The sequence below is a fragment of the Gorilla gorilla genome, chromosome 4 (genome assembly GCF_029281585.2).
Source record: "Gorilla gorilla gorilla isolate KB3781 chromosome 4, NHGRI_mGorGor1-v2.1_pri, whole genome shotgun sequence".
In the NCBI taxonomy this organism is placed as follows: Eukaryota; Metazoa; Chordata; class Mammalia; order Primates; family Hominidae; genus Gorilla; species Gorilla gorilla.
Window position 1 is genome coordinate 27576116 of NC_073228.2, and position 19228 is coordinate 27595343.

Here is a 19228-nt window from a genome sequence, read left to right on the forward strand (position 1 = left end):
AGATGAGATTTGGGTGGGGACACAGCCAAACCATATCAAGGTATACCATGGTTTTTGATACACAATTTTTTCTCTCTCTCATCTTCCATTTTTATTAAATTAAAACAAATCATGATAGGACTGCTTTGTTTGCAAAACAGGCTTTAGTCTTACGATACTTGGCATATTATTGGCATAATGTGCAGCAAGAATAATTATTTGCTATACAGGCTTCTTTTAAATTTGGCTTTGATTGCCAGGCACGGTGGCTCATGCCTGTAATCCCAGCACTTTGGGAGGCTGAGGCAGGCAGATCACCTGAGGTCAGGAGTTCAAGACCAGCCTGACCAACATGGAGAAACCCTGTCTCTACCAAAAATACAAAATTAGCTGGGCGTGGTGGTGCATGCTTGTAATCCCAGCTACTCAGGAAGCTGAAGCAGGAGAGTCGCTTGAACCCAGGAGGCGGAGGTTGCAGTGAGCAGATATCATACCATTGCACTCAAGCCTGGGCAACAAGAGCAAAACTCCATCTCAATAATAATAATCATCATAATAGAAAAATAAAATTGGCTTTGATGTAACTTTGTTCCGTAAGGACTCTTAGATTAGAGTTTTTAAGGCCTTGAGCCCAGCCACTGATTAATCTGTGCCTGCAAATACCTATATGAGTTGGTAAATTTCTCTCTTCTTGAGGTCCCAAGATAACTTGAGGCTTCTGGGCCTGTCAGAAAGTGACATTCTTTACTTGCCACAGGTCAGAAACCCTGTACAGGGATTGTGTAGACAAGGTATGATGGCAGTTTTCCTAAGGGGCTTTTATTGGCTTGAAATGTCAACTTTGATTCCTTAAAGCAGTCTGTTTGTATTTGAAAGCACGCCAGATAAAATAACCTGATACAAAAGAAAAACAGATTCTTATTGCACTTATGCAAATAGCTATATTGCCATAAGTTAAGAATACTAGGCCAGATGTGGTGGCTCACACCTGCAATCCCAGCACTTTGGGAGGCTGATGTGGGAGGACCACTAGTGCCCCGGAGTTTGAGACCAGCTTGGCCAACATAGTGAGACCTCATCTCTACAAAAAAAAAAAAAAAAATTAGCTGGGCGTGGTGACACACAATTGTAGCCCCAGATACTTGGGAGGCTGAGGTGAGTGGATCACTTGAGCCTGTGAGGCTGAGGCTGTAGTGAGCTGTGATGATTGTGATCATGCCACTGAACTTCAGCCTGGATGAGAGAGAAAGGCCCTGGCCAAACAAACAAACAAGAAACCCACCAAACAAACAAACAAAAAACACTCATGAATACTCACAAATAGTTTCCAGATTCTGGAAAAATCAGGTAGAGAGAAAGAAATATGCTCCAAATTTTGCTCGTAGGAGTATACTTTACTCAATTGTTAAAAGCTGTAAATAATTCAAAAGAAGAGTTTTCTTGACTCTGAAAAACAAAACAGAAAGGATCAGCAATGTTTGAAGCAAAAAGTTGTAAGAAGATTATTTTGGTCTTTTTTTAATTTAGTCTATGCAATTAATTCCTGTTTTGCTTGATATTTGTGAACACATTAGTTTTCCAAGAGAGTCTTGGAAATTTCTCCCCTCTACTTTAATGGCACACTTTCAAAACTTAGCAGAGACCTGGATTTAAGAGTCAGAGTCCTATAGCTAATTATAAAACATCTTTTGAACAGGATCAAAACAAGACAGTAATTGTCTGTGAACGACAAAAGGTCTTAGGGGAGCCATATTCAAAGACACAATTGACAAGGAAATTTGGTCACTTCTGTGGTATACAACAATTTTACCTAAAAATTATTATTACTGATAACTTACACTAACTCATATCAGAACTATAGGAGTTTCCCATAATTTTGCACTACATATCAATAACATACTTACACAAATAAATCCCAAAGAAAGCCAAACACCATTTCATATTTGACAATCCTTCCAGTATGATTTTAATATACCACATAGGTCAAATATGTTTTGTTTTGTTTTGATTTTTTGAGACAGTCTCACTCTGTCCCCCCAGGCTGGAGTGCAGTGACGCAGTCTCACTCTGTGCCCCAGGCTGGAATGCAGTACATAATCCCAGCTCATTGCAATCTTCACCTCCCATGTTCAAGTGATTCTTGTGCCTCAGCCCCCTGAGTATCTGGGACTATAAGCACACACCACCATGACTGGCTGTGTATTTTTATTTATTTTGTATTTTGTATTTTATTTATTTTGTATTTTTAGTAGAGATGGGGTTTTGCCATGTTGGCCAGGCTGGTCTCAAACTACTGGCCTGAAGTAATCCACTGGCCTTGGCCTCCCAAAGTGCTGGGATTACAGGCATGAGCCACTGTACCTGGTCCAAATATGTTAATTTTGGATTTTATAGGACTTAATAACTAAAAGGATTAATCAGGTCAAAAAAAGACATAATTTAGAATTTGATTTTGGAAAGTTTGTCAAGTATCAAAGATTTAAAATACTGATATTATAAAATAAAATCCTAGGTCAACATAAGTCATTTATTTAGCCAAAATGATAACTCAAAGATTTTAAAAAGACAAACACCTTTACTCATTGATAGAGGAAGAGGTAGGTTTCCAAAAAAAAGTCTTTTTAATTTCCCTTCTTTTTCCTGTAGTTTATTCAAAAGGCAAGCAAAAATCTTTCATTATCTTTTAATATTACATGAAAATTTTGTTCAAGAGAGAAAGCCAAATTTCACCTTTGCATTAGTGTACTATTAATGTCAAACCCAATTCTTAATAAAAGCTATAGACAAATTTATTTAATTTCATTTAGTTTGACCATAAGGTAAAATTCTTGTAAACCTTTTGTAACCCTTTACAATTTTCTGTTAAAATCAAATCAGCCAGGCACGATGGTTCATGCCTGTAATCCCAGCACTTTGGGAGACTGAGGTGGGTGGATCACTTGAGATCAGGAGTTTGAGACCAGCCTGACCAACATGGTGAAACCCCGTCTCTACTAAAAATACAAAAATTAGCCAGACATGGTGGTACACACTTGTAATCCCAGCTGCTTGGGAGGCTGAGGCATGAGAATCGCTTGAACCTGGGCGATGGAGGTTGTAGTGAGCCCAGATTGTACCACTGTATTCCAGCCTGGGCAACAGAGCGAGACTCTGTGTCAAAAAAAGAAGGATCAAATCAATGCCCTAAGAAAACCCTGTTGTGGTTTTATTTCAATGTTCAATTTATGGAAAAATGGAATAATATCCCTTTAACTTTAGCCAATATGTTCACACATAGAATTTGTTTTATAAGATTAATCTTTCACAAACCTTTCACAACTTACTCAAAACTTTAGCTTTATCCTATCAAACTTAAAACAATCCTTTAAATCTCTAAATTAGGCCAAAAAACCTACATTCCCGTATCTTCTTTACCAAAAACACATTCTACTTTCCTTACATACCTTGCATGTGAAACTGTTTCTCCAGTACTCTCAATTACATATGTTATAATATTACCTCTTACTTACTTTTATTCTTGGTGAAAAACCTAGCAAGTAAGAGATTCTATTTATGTACCAGGTGTGGCACCTAGAACACCTGCTAAGAAGTGCAGATAAGGTCTGACTCTTCTCAGCATAGCTAGGGGGCATAGCTAACTCCACTTCCTCAGCCCTTTGCTCCAAAGCAGGTAAGTTGAACAATTATCACATTAAATAGGCAATTTATGACATTTAACCATTTAGCAAATGTGTCAGAGGTGCTGGAACCAGAGCAACTATTCTTTTGAATAGGAGCTGGGTAAAATGAGGCTGAGACCTTCCGGACTGCATTCCCAGGTTAGGCATTCTTAGTCACAGAACAGGAGATCCGCACAAGATATAGGTCACAAAGACCCAAGTGATAAAATAGGATGCAATAAAGAAACCAATCAAAACTTGCCAAAACCAAGATGGCAAGTAAAGTGACCTCTGGAATCTCTTCATTGCTCATTATATGCTAATTATAATGGATTAGCATGCTAAAAGACACTCCCACCACTGCCGTGACAGTTTACAATACCATGGCAACGTCTGAAAGTTATATAGACTGCCTCAGTTTCAAGAATTCCTTCCCCTTTTCCAGAAAACTCATGAATAATCCACCCGTTGTTTAGCATACGATCAAGAAATAACCATAAAAACAGCCAACGCAGCACTCTGGGCTGCTATGCCTCTTGAGTAACCATTCTTCTGTTTCTTTACTTCTCTAATAAGCTTGCCTTCACTGTACTCTGTGGACACACCCGGAATTCTTTCTTGTGTGAGATCCAAGAACCCTCTCTTGGGGTCTGTATTGGGACCCCTTTCCAGGAACATCTTCCTGGCAAACCACGAAAAGACATTACCAGAGAGACCCTTGGCCCAAAGGAAAATCATCTGTGCAGCACTAATTGGCCGACTCTGGGTAAGTAGTGGGTAGCTTTTATCCCGGTTAAGGGACAAAAATTTGGGTTAGAAGCCCAACTTCGAAGGGTTAGATTCCCCCCTAAGACATAGGGGGTTAGAGGTCCCCCTCAGTAAGGCCCCTCTTAGTTAAAAATGGATCTAGTGGCCGGGCGCGGTGGCTCACACCTGTAATCCCAGTACTTTGGGAGGCTGAGGCAGGTAGATCACTTGAGGTCAGGAGTTCGATACCAGCCTGGCCAACATCATGAAACCCCGTCTCTACTAAAAATACAAAAATTAGCTGGGTGTGGTGGTGTGCACCTGTAATCCCAGCTACTGGGAAAGCTGAGGTAGGAGAATCACTTGAACCCAGGAGGTGGAGGTTGCAGTGAGCCGAGATAGTGCTACTGCACTCCAGCCTGGGTGACAGAGTGAGACTGTCTCAAAAAAAAAAAAAATGGATTTGGCACTATGGGATGCTAACAGCTATTCTCTTTGGATTAATCCACCTTGCGTTCTTTGCTGATGACTGTGGGTTTTTTTCCTCCATCAAAGGGGAAAATTGAGAGCTGACAGGACTCCTGGAAAAGATCCCTTCGTTACTGACAAGCAGTTGCCTGAACTTTTGTTTCAGTGTTGCTGTGATGGTGGATCTTTCTATGGCCTCCTGGTGCTTCTCATCTCCCTTTCTCTGCCACAGGCAATGCTTTTCTCCTTCCAGTTTCCTCTCTCTCTCTTCCTTTCCTTTCCCTTTTCTATCTTTTCTGTCACTCAGGGTGACTGTCCACTCTTCCATCTTGCCCAGAGACCACATATTGAAACTCCTGGTTTGGAGGTCCTTCCACCCCACTTTGAGTAGATCAAAGATGACAGGGGCCAACGGGGGCAAGTTTGAGCCTTGTCAGGCTGATATTTGGTGCTCAGCAGGGTGGCTGTTTTGTCACATGTATTTTGCTCCAGCCAGAATGAAAAAACGTTAATTCGATTTCTCCATGCAGCCTTTTGGGCAGCATCTTGCAAAACTGAGAGGCTTTTGCTTATGGTTCCATGAAACAGAAAAAGATGATTTTCTTTTGTCACATGGCTTGGCCCCCATAGCTATGGCACAGCAAGCAGGGCCATTAAAGTCATACAGAGAAAGGGAACCTAGAAACTTGGCATGCTGGCAAAAGGGTAAGAATTTCTTACCAGTCAGAGACCAGGTGCAGTGACTCATGCCTGTAATCCCAGCACTTTGGGAGGCTGAGGTAGGAGGATCACGTGAGGTTGGGAGTTCAAGACCAGCCTGGGCAACATAGTGAAACCCCTATCTCTACCAAAAAAACCCACAAAAATTAGTTGGGTGTGGTGGTATATGACTGCAGTCCCAGCTAATCGGAGGGCTGAGATGGGAGGATCACTTGGACCTGGGAGGTGGAGGTTGCAGTGAGCAGAGATCTTGCCACTGTACTCCAGGCTAGGTGGCAGAGAGATACCCTGTCTAAAAAAAAATAAAAATAAAAAATTTCTTACCAGTCAAGCTTCTGGCCTCTCTCTGTGTGCAAACTGGTTGAATAAATGGTTAAAAAAAAATAGTGTCTGTCTCCTCTGCAAGGTTTTGATTAATAGGAAAAATGATTTGTGAGGCTAGTCTTAGGCTGTAGTGAATCTGGTGTACCTTGTGTCATGAATTTGTCTTTCTGTGTTGTTCTGTCGTGAAGAGAGGGGTACCACAGGATAGAATGTGGACTTGGGACCCCTATAAGCCCACTATTCAAGCCGGCCCATCAGATTTCCTGTCCTGAATTTTCCTTTCTCAGAGCTACCTTTGGAGATTCCAGATCTTATAAAAACTGCTCACCACCTCTTTGAAAATTCCTCCTATGCCCATGATTAAGTCATAACTTTAATTAAGGCTCATTGGTTTCACCTGGGAGAGCTTTTAGTCTCGGTATGTAATAACTTGGTGGAAAATATACTTTTAGGGATGGCTAATGGCAGCTATGGGGAATACTCGGCTCTTTCCATGTTTGGATCAGAGACTCATCTTCTTGGAAGCTGCATGCTTTCCTAGCCCTGTTCCTCAAAGGGCTCCAACCCGAAGCTAGCAATCCAGTTAAGAAACTTAAAAACTGGGCCAAGTGGCTCATGCCTGTAATCCCAGCACTTTGGGGGGCCGAGGTGGGTGGATCACTTGAGGACAGGAGTTCGAGACCAGCCTGGGAAACGTGGCAAAACTCCATCTCTACTAAAAATACAAAAATTAGCTGGGCGTGGTGGCGGGCGCCTGTAATCCCAGCTACTCGGGAAGCTGAGGCACGAGAATTGCTTGAACCTGGGAGGTTGAGGCTGTAGTGAGCCAAGATCATGGCACTGCACTCCAGCCTAGGTGACGGAGTGAGACTCTGTCTTTAAAAAAAAAAAGCTCTTCCATCTGTGTGCATATTTATATGTGTTGTGTGTATAATGTTTATATAAAAGATCTCTAATTAATTGGTTTAAAGAAAAATAAGCACTTAAATCAAATATTTCTCAGGAAAGTAGAAATTTTAATGCCTTTTAGTTCCCATGACTTTAATCTTTGGGAGATAAAGATAGTTTTAAAGATTATTGGTAAAATAAAAATGTCTTCAAAATTTAAACATTTGGCCTAAGTTAGGCAGGTCAGATACTGTGTTTACTAAACTACATAAACTGCTTCTGTGGCTTTTGGAACCATTAGAGTCTAGGGAAGGCCTGGGGATACATGAGGGTAGCCACGCCCCCTGGCTATGCTAGAAAGAGTCACACCTTATCTGCACTACTGCCTGCTGTCCTAGGTGCCACACTTGGTACTTGCCAAGTTTTTCACCAAAAATAAAAGTTGCTAAGAGTTAACACTGGGACATATGCATACAAGGTGTGTAAGGAAAGTACAATGTTTTTGGCAAAAGATTACAAGATGGCATGGGAATGTGGATTTTTTGGCCTAGTTTAGAGGGTTAAAGGATTGTTTTGGCCGGGCACAGTGGCTCACACTTATAAATCCCAACACTTTGAGAGGCTGAGGCAGGTTACTTGATCATTTGAGTCCAGGAGTTCGAGACCAGCCTGGGCAACATGGCAAAACCGTATCTCTACTAAAAACACAAAAATTAGCCAAGCATGGTGGCGCAGGCCTATAATCCCAGCTACTCGGGAGGCTGAGGCACGAGAATCTCTTGAATCCAGGATACAGAATTTGCAGTGAGCCGAGATCACACCATTGTACTGCAGCCTGGGCAACGAAGCGATTCTGTCTCAAAAAGAGAAAAGAAAAAAGAAAAAAAAAAAAAGGACTGTAAAATTTAGATAGGATAAAGCTGAGGTTTCAGCAAGTTGTGGACGGTTGTGAAAGGTTAATCTCATAAAAGAAATTATATGTGTGAACATATTGGCTAAAGTTAAAGGGGGTATTATTCAGTTTTTTCAATAAATCGAACATTGAAATAAAAGCACAACAGTTTTCCTTGGAACTTCTGTTCTTTAAAAAAAGAAAAAGAAAAAGAAAAAATCTTGTAAAAGGTTTATGAGAATCTTACCTCATGGTGAAACATTAAGATTGTATAGATTTGTCTATAAGGTTTTATTAATAATTGGGTTTGACGTTAATAGTACATTAATGCAAAAGTGAAATTTAGCTTTCTGTCTTGAACAACATTTTCACATAATATTAAAAGACAATGAAAGATTTTTCTTCACTTTTAAATACGCTACAGGAAAAAGAAGGGAGAAAAAAGAGACATTGTTTGGAAAGCTGTCTTCCCGCTATCAATGAGTAAAGGTTTTTGTCTTTTAAAAATCTTTGAGTTATCAATTTGACTAAATAAATGACTTGTGGTGTCCTGGGATTTTATTTTATAATATCAAGTGCTTTAAATCTTTGATATTTGACAAACTTTCCAAAATCAAATTCTAAATTATGTCTTTTTCTGACCTGATTAATCCTTTTAGATGTTAAGTTCCATAAGTTCAAAATGAAATATTTGGCTTATTTGGTATATTAAAATCATACAGAAAGCTGTCAAATATAAAACAGTGTTTGGCTTTCTTTGGATTTTATTGGTATGAATGTGTTATTGATGTATGCTTCAAAATTATGGGAAACTCATGTAATTCTGACATGACTTATTGTGTGCTATCAGTAATTATAATTGTTATGTAAATTGTTGTATGCCACAGAAATAACCAAAATTCCTAGTCAATTGTGTCTTTAACCATGGCTGCCCTAAGACTTTTTGTCATTGTTAACTAAAAGTATCCGAGACAGGTCTCAATCAATTTAGAAAGTTTATTTTGCCAAGGTTAAGGACATGCACCTGGGAAACTGTGCCATTCTCCAAAGATTTTAAGGGCTTCAATATTTAAAAGGGGAAGGATGGATATTGGGGGAAGAGGAAAAATTTTTGAAATGTCTGGGTAGATAAGAGACAAATGGTTGCATCTTTCTGAGTCTTTGCTCAGCCTTTCACTGAATACACAGTTTACATAAGGCAGGGGAGTAGATGAATAGCCACTTATGCCATGTCTGGCTCAGTGAATCTGCATTTTTACATATGCTAATGTAAACAGTAGGGCAGAGGAAGCAGTCAGATATGCATCTGTCTCAGGTGAGCAGAGGGATGACTTTGAGTTCTATTCTTTGTCCTGCACCTGTGAAAATAAGCTATCAATTTACATTGCCTGGGTGAAATTCAACAGAATGGTTCTAAGGTAAAGATCTTGAGACCCACAAGGAATTTACTTGTGGGCAAATTGTAAGGGAGGTATATGGCTTTTTTTTTTTTTAATCTTTGTAGCTATCTTATTTAAGAATGGGAGGCAGGTTTGCCTGATGCAGTTCCCAGTGTGACTTTTCCATTTTGCTTAGTGATTTCAGAGTCCTAAGGTTTATTTTCCTTTCACATCATCTACAGACAATTGTCTTGTTTTGATCCTCTTCAAAAGGTGGCTTATAATCAGCTATAGAACTCTGACAAGGACTCTTAAATGCAAGTTTCTGATAACTTTGGAAAGTTTGCCATTAAAATGGAGAGGAAAGAACTTCCAAGACTCTCTTGGAAAATGAGTCTATAAGCATTGAGCAAAACAGGAACTAACTGCATAGACTGAACTAATAAAAAGCCAAAAAATCTTTTTAGTCTTTTCTGCAATTTAAACTGACCCTGCTTATTCCTGTGAACCAACCAGTGATTTCTGGCAGCTGCTCAGGAAAAGAGAAGAATGAGTAATATAAAAATCTGGATTGGCTGGGCGTGGTGGCTCACACCTGTAATCCCAGCACTTTGGGAGGCCAAGGCGGGCAGATCACAAGGTCAGGAGATCAAGACCATCCTGGCTAACACAGTGAAACCCCCATCTCTACTAAAAATAGAAAAATTAGCCGGGGCGTGGTGGCGGGCCCATGTAGTCCCAGGTACTCAGGAGGCTGAGGCAGGAGAATGGCCGGAACCCGGAAGGCGGAGCTTGCAGTGAGCTGAGATCATGCCACTGCACTCCAGCATGGGTGACAGAGCCAGACTCCGTCTCAATTAAAAAAAAAAAAAATCTGGATCAATATCTAATTCTGGGACAGATGGAATTGGCTAGCGACTCCATACCACCTTGGTTCCAACAGTTGTCTAGTTCATGGAAAGCCTCCTTACTTAGTTTACTTTAGATAATTTCTTAAATTGAACACTTGCTAATCTTCTAAATATCACCTTTTGTCAGAACTCAGAGTTATGAATGGCCTTGACCATACCAATGCTCTCTGATTAAGCTTCTCTCTACCCTGAATACAAGAGAAACTAATAGTTAGGCAGGAATGTCATCACCCTTATTCTCCTAAAGAAATTACAGATGATGGATCCTCATCGCTCTACAACACTTAGGATGAAAAGTCTCCTTGTAAAAGGGAGGGGGAGTGTGTCAGAGGCACTGGAACAAGAATGACTCCATCTTGAGTAGGAGTTGGGTAAAGTGAGGCTGAGACCTGCTGGGCTGCATTCCTAGGAGGTTAGGCATTATCTAGAATCTAATGGGGCTTATTTAGAATCTAATGGCTCCAAAGCAGGTAAGATGAACAATTATCAAATTAAAGAAACATCCTGGCCAACATGGTGAAACCCTGAGTCTACTAAAAAAAATACAAAAATTAGCCAGGCGTAGTGGCACATACCTATAGTTCCAGCTACTCAGGAGGCTGAGGCAGGAGAATTGCTTGAACTCAGGAAGTGGAGGCTGCAGTGAGCTGAGATCGAGCCACTGTACTCCAGCCTGGGCGACACAGCGAGACTCCAGTCTCAAAAAAAAAAAAAAAAAAGAAAAAGTTAAAGCAGTTTATGATATTAAAGCATTTAGCAAATGTTTCAGAGGCATTCGAACCAGAGCAACTCCCTCTTGAATAGCGACTGGGTAAAATGAGGCTGAGACCTGCTGGGCTGCACTCCCAGAGAGACATTCTTAGTCACAGGACAGAAGATCAGCACAAGATACAGGTCACAAAGACCCAGCTGATAAAAAAGGATGTAGTAAGAAGCTGCCAAAACCCACCAAAACCAAGATGGTGAGGAAAGCTACCTCTGGCTGTCCTCACTGCTCATTATATGCTCATTATAATGCATTAGCATGCTAAAAGACACTCCCACCAGTGCCATGAGAGTTTACAAATGCCATGGCAATGTCTGGAAGTTAACCTATAGGGTCTATAAGGAAGAGAAATCCTCAGTTCCAGGAATTCCTTGCCCCTTTCCCAGAAAGCTCATGAATAATCCATCCCTTGTTTAGCATATAATTAAGAAATTTCCAAAAATAGCCAACCAGCAGCCCTCGGGGCTGCACTGCCTATGGAGTAGCCATTGTTTTGTTTACTTTTCTAATAAAAACTTGCTTTCTCTTTACTCTGTGGACTCACCCTGGATTACCCCTTGTGTGAGATCCAAGAACCCTCTCTTGAGGTCTAGATTGAGACCCCTTTCCAATAACAAATCTATATTTTACTCAAACCAAGGAAAAGGGTGTGAACAACTGCAGTTAAGACTGTAACGGCTCAGTGGGTTCACCTTGCCCACTGCCTAGACAGACCGATTTATTAAGACAGGAGAATTGCAATAGAGAAAGGGTAATTCACACAGGGCCGGCTCTGCGGGAGACCAGAGTTTTATTATTGCTCAAATCAGTCTCCCCAAGCATTCAGGGAGCACAGTTTTTAAGGGTGGGTAGGGGGAAGCCAGGAAGCCAGGAGTGCTGATTGATCAGGAATGAAATCCATAGGGAGTAGAAGTTGTCTTCCTGCACTGAGTTCCTGGGTGGTGGCCACAAGATCAGATGAGTCAGTTTATTGACCTGGGTGGTGCCAGCTGACCCATCAAGAGCAGGGTCTGCAAAATACCTCAAGCACTGATCTTAGGAGCAGTTTAGGGAGGGTCAGAATCTTGCAGCCTCCAGCTGCATGACTCTTAAACCATAATTTCTAATCTTGTGGCTAATGTTAGTCCTACAAAGGCAATCTAGTCCCCAGGCAAGAAGGAGGTCTGCTTTGGGAAAGGGCTGTTATTGTCTTTGTTTGTTTGTTTGTTTGTTGTTTTTGAGATGGAGTCTTCGCTCTGTTGCCCAGGCTGGAGTGCAGTGGCGGGATCTCAGCTCACTGCAACCTCCACCTCCCAGGTTCAAGCAATTGTCATGTGTCAGCCGCCCGAGTAGCTGGGACTACAGGTGCCTGCCACCACACCCAGCTAATTTTTGTATTTTTAGTAGAGACAGGGTTTCACCATATTGGTCAGGCTGGTCTCGAACTCCTAACCTCAGGTGATCCACCCGCCTCAGCTTCCCAAAGTGCTGGGATTACAGGCGTAAGCCACCTCACCCAGCCACCACTGCACCCAACTTATCTTTGTTTTAAACTATAAACCAAGTTTCTCCCAAAGTTCGTTCAGCCTGCCTAGGAAAGGACAAGGACAGATTGGAGATTAGAAGCAAAATGGAGTCGATTAAGTTAGATCTTTTTCACGGTCTCAGTCATAGTTTTGCAAAGGCGGTTTCGAGACGGCCAGGAAAATCTTACACATGGAGAGTTCTTTAAAGACGTAAGTTAAGGCCAGGTGCGGTGGCTCACGCCTGTAATCCCAGCACTTTGGGAGGCTGAGGTGGGCAGATCACCTGAGGTCAGGAGTTCGAGACCAGCCTGGCCAACATGGCAAAACCCCATCCCTAATTTTGTAAAAATACAAAAATTAGCCAGACATGGTGGTGCACACCTGTAATCCCAGCTACTCGGGAGGCTGAGGCAGGAGAATAGCTTGAACCCGGGAGGTGGAGTTTGCAGTGAGCCGAGATCATGCCATTGCACTCCAGCCTGGGCGACAGAACAAGACTCTGTCTCAAAAAAAAAAAAAAAAAAAAAAAGACCTCAGTTAATTACTGGCTTTAGGGTGGAGCCTTTTAAGGAACAGGGCCAGGAAACTATGCAGTTTCTAGGGACTAATAAGCAGACTTGGATCCCCAAATAAAGGGAATCAGGCTATCCCTTATAGGAGTCTTACCTCTCAGTGGGGGTGGGTGGTTATGTTTCCATACCTTCTAGGTGGTCAAGAGCATGCTTCTCTGATCCAAACATGCAAAGAACTGAGTACTCCCCTATAACTGCCATTAGCCATCCCTTGAAGTATATTTCCTACCTAGTTATTACACATTAAGGCTAAAAGCTCTCTCATAATGTAATCTCTCATACCCTAAATGTAAAAAACATCAGGTAACACAATGCAAAACAGAGCAGAGCCTGACTTTTAACCAAATCTCTTATTACCACTCTAGCCAGGACAAATAGCCGATATTCCTGGCTTTTGGACTTTACCAAAGGTAACCTTCCAGGTGAAACCAATAAGACTTAACTAGGATTATGACTTAACCATGGATGTGCATTTTTTTGTTTTTTTGTTGTTGTTGTTTGTTTGTTTTGTTTTGTTTTTTTTGAGATGGAGTCTTGGTCTGTTGCCCAGGCGAGAGTGCAGTGGCATGCACAATCTCAGCTCACTGCAACCTCTGTCTCCTAGGCTCAAGCTATCCTCTTACGTCAGCCCCCCCAGTAGCTGGGATTACAGGCACGCGCCACCACGCCCAGCTAATTTTTGTATTTTTAGTAGAGACGGGGGTTTTGTCATGTTGGCCAGGCTGGTCTCAAACTTCTGACCTCAGGGGATCCACCCGCCTCGGCCTCTTTAAAGTGCTGGGATTACAGGTGTGAGCCACTGTGTCCGGCATGTGTGGTATTTTCAAAGAGTGCAGTGGCACGCATGATCTCAGCTCACTGCAACCTCTGTCTCCCAGGCTCAAGCTATCCTCTTACGTCAGCCCCCCAGTAGCTGGGATTACAGGCACGTGCCACCATGCCCAGCTAATTTTTGTATTTTTAGTAGAGATGGGGGTTTCGTCATGTTGGCCAGGCTGGTCTCAAACTTCTGTCCTTAGGGATCCACCTGCCTCGGCCTCCTTTTAAAGTGCTGGGATTACAGGCATGAGCCACTGTGCCTGGTGTGTGTGGTATTTTCAAAGAGGTGGTAAGCAGTTGTTACAAGATCTAGAATCACCAAATGTAGCTCAGAGAAAGGAAAATTCAAGATGGGAAGTCAGAAGTTGTTCATGGAGGGGAAGATAATTAATAACTGGCAAAAGTCACACAGACAGCAAACCAGAAAGCACTTATTCCCTAAGCCGGGAATTGAACCGAGGCCACCACTGTGAAAAAAAAGATAAGACCTTAGCCACTGAGCTAGGGTGCCGGGCAATTTCTAGTATTCTTCCCAGAAGAAGCCTAAAGCAGTCAATTTCGAGCTTGCAAAGGCTTTTAGCTGCTCAAGTTAATTTTTAGAGCTAAATATGGTAAGAACCTCCAAAATTCCCACCCTTCAGATGGCAGAAGCCAAGAGAAAGTACCCCGACATGGTCACAGGGTTAAAGGATCAAGCTCCCGCCTCACCTCCCTGAGTAGCTGGGATTACGGGTGCTTGCCACCATGCCCGGCTGATTTTTTTTTTTTAGTAGCGATGAGGTCTTGCTATGTTTCCCAGGCTGGTCTTGAACTCCTGAGCTCAAGCGATCCTCCCACCTCAGCCTCCCAAAATGCTAGGATTACAGGGGTACACCACCATGCCCAGCTGAAATTACCCTTTTACACCAAAGCCAATAAGGATCTGGGTAGGCCCTTAGCTGCCGGCAGAAGTGACCTATCCTAAGAGATGATTTGTCAAGATTTTGTTAGTGGAGAGAACACGATTCCAGAAAATCTGGGTGTTTACCACAGGCCGAGCACAAGGAAGGAAGGAAGGCTTTGGGTTTCCTTGTAGGGGCAGGGGACGAGTAAGGGCTCTGGTGACTCTGTCTTGCTGTCTTGTATCCGGAATGGCCTGGGCTGCCACCTGGGAGAATGCTGCACTCCCTAGGTCCCAAAGTGATGCCAGTGGACCTCCAGACCCCCTTCAGGGAAGGGGGTGCTGAGGATTCTGGGAAGACTACATCAGCTGACCTGAGTGAACTTGTTTCTTGTTTGTTTGTTTTGCTCGTTTGTTTGAGGCAGGGTCTTGCTCTGTAGCCCAGGCTGGAGTGCAGTGGTGTGATCTTGGCTCACTGTCCCCTCCATCTCCCAGGCTGAGGTGATCCTCCCACCTCAGCCTCCTGAGTAGATGAGACTACAGGTGCGCACCACCACACCTGGCTAATTTTTTGTATTTATTGTGGAGACAAGGTCTCACTATATTGCTCAGGCTGGTCTTGAATTCCTGGGCTCACGCGATCCTTCCACACTAGCCTCCCAAAGTGCTGGGATTACAGGAGTGAGCCACTGCGCCTGGCCTCAACTTTTTAAATTTAATTTCAAGTGACTCAAAAGAAAAACAAGCGAAAATAAAAATAAAGTGTTAAGGCATAAACAAACAGTTAATGGGCAGTCAGTTTCTTCCCTAGCGCATTTGAAATTACAGACACTTGACAATGACGCCATCTAGTGGAAGGTTAGCAGCTCAGACGAAACCCATCTATTTCTCCCGATTCTTGCTCTGTCAGTCCACAGCTGTGAATAAGTGAGTTTTGCTGGCCATCCCAGGAGTGGACTAGCGCCAATTGTGGGGCGTCAGCACCCAGGAGCAACATCCTATGAATGGTCTTTCCTGCTTCTCCGAGTTTTCTGGGCTCTCCTCTGGTCTTTGAAGTTCCAAAGAGAAGAATCTAGCACTTACTGAGTACCTCCTGCTTAAAGGTCAGTTCATTAGATGGGCCAGCTGACCCCATCCTCATAATGACCCTGTGATGTGTTCTGTTTCACACATGAAAAAACCCACCCTGGTCAACATGGCAAGTCCTCATCTCTACAAATAATTTAAAAACTAGTCAGATATGGTGGGGCGTGCCTGTGGTCCCAGCTACTGGGGAGGCTGAGGCAGGAGGAGTGCTTGAGCCCCGGAGCTCAAGGCTGTAGTGAGGAGTGGTCACACCACTGCACTGCAGGCTGGGCAACAGAACAAGACCCTGTGAAAAATAAATAAATAAATAAAGAGGAAACTGTAACTATAAAGGTAGTCTGTCTCTTTTTTTTTTTTTTTTTTGAGACGGAGTCTCGCTCTGTCGCCCAGGCCGGAGTGCAGTGGCACGATCTCGGCTCACTGCAAGCTCCGCCTCCTGGGTTCGCGCCATTCTCCTGCCTCAGCCTCCTGAGTAGCTGGGACTACAGGCGCCCGCCGCCACGCCCGGCTAATTTTTTGTATTTTTAGTAGAGGCGGGGTTTCACCCTGTTAGCCAGGATGGTCTCGATCTCCTGACCTCGTGATCCGCCCGCCTCGGCCTCCCAAAGTGCTGGGATTACAGGCATGAGCCACCGCGCCCGGCCTAGTCTGTCTCTTTGTAGGAAGGCTGAAAATACTTGTACATAGTGCTAGAAGAGCCTTACTGTTGGAATTTACAGAGGGAGAAGCTGAGATATTTGCTCAAAGTTGCTTGCTACTCAATGGGAATGGTGTTTGGGCTGAAACTCAAGTTTTTTGGGGGCAAAAAACTTGCAGTGAGCACTGTAGCCTCGACCTCCATGGCTCAGGTGATCCTCCTGCCTCAGCCTCCCCAGTAGCTGGGACTAAAGGCATGCTTCATCATCACACCTGGCTAATTTTTTTTATTTGTGGAGACGAGGTCTTGCCGTGTTGCCCAGGCTGGTCTCCTGAACTCAAGCGATCCTCCCTCCTTGGCCTCCCAGAGTGCTGGGATTCCAGGCATGAGACACCATGCCTGGCCTATTTTATATATTTTCAATGTACTATTTCTGTATTACATATTTTATGTACTTTTTAATATCAATAGTATGTCTGTATTAGAAATAACAATGTAAAAGTGAAATAAGCAATGGGAGTGTCGAAAGCTATTTTAAAGGTGTTTAGGGTGGCCAGGTGCAGTGGCTCTTGCCTGTAATCCCAGCACTTTGGGAAGCTGAGGCGGGTGGATCGACTTGAGGCCAGGAGTTTGAGACCAGCTTGGGCAACATGGTAAAACCCTGTCTCTACTAAAAATACAAAAAATTAGCTAGGCATGGTGGTGCACCCCTGTAATCCCAGGTACTTGGGAGGCTGAGGCACGAGAATCACTTGAACCCAGGAGGTGGAGGTTGCTCTGTCTCAAAAAAAAAAAAAAAAAAAAAAAAAAAGCGTTTAGGAAAAGCTGCGGCTGATAAATTACAAATAGATGGGTTTTCGTCTGACCTGCTAATCTTCCACTAGATGGCGTCATTGTCAAGTGTCTGTAATTTCAAAAGCGCTAAGGAAGAAAGACTGCCCATTAACTGTTTATGCCTTAACACTTTATTTTTATTTTCGCTTGTTTTTCTTTTGAGTCACTTGAAATTAAAGAAAAAAAAGTTGAGGTCAGGCACAGCGGCTCAATCCTGTAATCCCAGCACTTTGGGAGGCCAGTGAGGAAGGATCGCGTGAGCCCAGGAATTCAAGACTAGCCTGAGCAATATAGTGAGACCTCGTCTCTACAAGAAATACAAAAAATTAGCCAGGTGTGGTGGCGCACACCTGTAGTCTCATCTACTCAGGAGGCTGAGGTGGGAGGATTACCTGAGCCTGGGAGATGAAGGTTACAGCGAGTACAGTGAGCCGAGATCACACCACTGCACTCCAGCCTGGGCTACAGAGCAAGACTCTGTCTCAAACAAACAAACAAACAAAACAAACAGACAAGAAACAAGTTGAAGTTCCCTTCAGAAATACCCTCCTGCTTCAAGCCTATAGAGGGTAAACCAAATGAGGTGCTCGTTAAAAGAATTTAGTCCTTACATGAAAAATACCATCAAATGCATGTAGAGTTTCTTTTAGTCCTGCAGAAATTCATACCTGATACCTTGATTATCACAGAGAAAAATGTTTTTGGCTACTTTAAAATGTTCCATAATTCTGAGCAGGCTGGCAGTCCTACCTTTTCACCATCAAAAACCCCCCATTATTTTTATTATGTATTTATTTATTTTATGTTTTGAGGCAGGGTCTCGCTCTGTTGCCCAGGCTGGAGTGCAGTGGCACAACTATGGCTCACTACAGCCTTGAACTCCGGGGCCTCACCCTCCCAACTCAGCCTCCCTAATAGCTGGGACTACAGGCATGCACCACCAAGCCCAGCTATTTTGTTTTGTTTTGTTTTGTTGTTTGTTTGTTTGTTTTAGTGATGGAGTCTCACTATGCTGCCCAGGCCAGTCTCAAACTCCTGGACTCATGTGATCCTCCTGCCTCTGCCTACCAAAGTGTTGTGATTATAGGCATGAGCCAACACTCCTGGCCCCTTTATTATTTGTATTTTATAAATCTCATTATTGGGAATATTTTATCCAAAATAGCATTAACTAAGTAGTCAATGATTTTTCTATTTGTACTTATATGTATATTTGATTAATTAAAGTCCCCAGTAGATAAGGGACAACCTTGCTAAATTGATAAAACTCCATCCCTGACGGGCACAGTGACTAATGCCTGTAATCCCAGCACTTTGGGAGGCCAAGGCGGGTGGATCACTTGAGGTCAGGAGTTCGAGACCATCCTGGCCAACATGGTAAAACCCCGTCTCTACTAAAAATACAAAAGTAAGCTGGGCGTGGTGGCAGGTGCCTGTAATCCCAGCTACTCAGCAGGCTGAGGAAGAAAATTGCTTGAACCCAGGAGGTGGAGGTTGCAGAGAGCTGAGATCACACCACTGTGCTCCAGCCTGGGTGACAGAGCAAGACTCTGTCTGTCTCAAAAAAAATAGAGAGAGAGAGAATGCTTCTCCTTCCTTCTTGAAATGCCCAAATTGCCGTGGTCATATCATTGATGAGCTAAGTAATGGGATTCTTGGGCTTATAAGTTTACAGTGGCTGAAGCCTCCACTGTATGGGGCAGTTTTTGTGAAATCCTCTAGTACCGGAATGGCACCATGGAAGTGGAAGGAATAGAGTGGAATGTCATTGAGTCTTCCTCATTCAAAAAAAAAGAGCCCCTTTGCAGATATAGCTGTCCATATCCATGGGTTCCAGATTCATGGATTCAACCAACCACAGATCGAAAATATTCAGAAAAAAATTCCACAGTTTCAAAAGTTGAAACTTGAATTTTCCACGTGCTGAGTACTATGTTGAATCCCCCACAAACGAAATGATGTGCAGCATCTTATGTGGTTTTATAAGTAATTTAGAGATGTTTTTTTTTTTACTTCTCCTTATGGAGCAGAGCTAACTCATAGGCAGTACACCTAGAGTTGGCCATAAGTAATCTAGAGGTTATTTTAAATATACAGAAGGGTGTACCTAGGTTATATGCTAATACTATGCCATTTTACAGAAAAGACTTGAGCATCCTGAG